The following is a 1,113-nucleotide window of genomic DNA, read 5'->3' as shown; positions in this document are numbered from 1 at the left end:
ACATATCTGCATGACACAAGTGTACATCTTGTTTGGAAATTCGGGGTTATTCTTTTGTATTTTTGAGTTAAAATGACTTAAGTGATAATTTTGAATTGAGTTTGAGTTATAACTTAAATTGAAGTTGTAATTTGAATTTGTGTTTAGTTGCGCATATTTAAGTAATGATTTGAATTGAGAATCTTTTTGAGTTTGTGTTTGAGTGAGTCAAAACTTAAATTTGTATTTAAGTAGTATTTTAATAAAAACTCAACGGTGATAAAAACTTTTAATAGGGTATATAGATGTGGTTTTATTCATCTTTTCATTGTGAATGCATAAAAAAAATAATCTCAATAAGAATTAACACGAACTTGAGTTTGAGTTTATGAACTCGAATTGAAAGGAAAACTTGAACTTGAGTTTAACTCCAAACTCGAGTTCAAACTGAAGTTTTACAAAAGAATATCAACTTGAATAAAGTTGTAACTCGAATTTAAATTTTTTTTGAGTTTCATTCCAAACGAACAACCCCTCATCACTTATATATGCATATATATATATATATATATTCTCCTCGTTCATTTCACCGATTTGAATTTTTAATTTTAGATTTTTACAGTAAAAAATTCTTAAAAAATGTTACATATAAATTCGAATTAAAAACTCGAATTCATAAAGTAAACGAGACTATTATGTATGTGTATGAAATGAACTTAAACGAATCGTTAGAATTTGGTGCAACTTCATTAAATTATGGTACGGGCTTCTAAATAACATTCCGCGATACCCTATTAATAAGCAGACAGGGAGGTAGAGGTTTTTGTATTTCTTAAAAAATGTTACATATAAATTCGAATTAAAAACTCGAATTCATAAAGTAAACGAGACTATTATGTATGTGTATGAAATGAACTTAAACGAATCGTTAGAATTTGGTGCAACTTCATTAAATTATGGTACGGGCTTCTAAATAACATTCCGCGATACCCTATTAATAAGCAGACAGGGAGGTAGAGGTTTTTGTATTCGGCGACCCACACACATCCTATTTATCAGAGGTTTTGTTTTTTTTTTTTGTTTTCTTTTTTGTTTTTTTGTTTTTTTTTTCATTTGGTGTGTTATATTAGGGTT

This window comes from Morus notabilis, unplaced genomic scaffold (genome assembly GCF_000414095.1).
Source record: "Morus notabilis unplaced genomic scaffold, ASM41409v2 Scaffold1746, whole genome shotgun sequence".
Lineage (NCBI taxonomy): Eukaryota > Viridiplantae > Streptophyta > Magnoliopsida > Rosales > Moraceae > Morus > Morus notabilis.
This window is presented reverse-complemented; position numbering follows the sequence as displayed.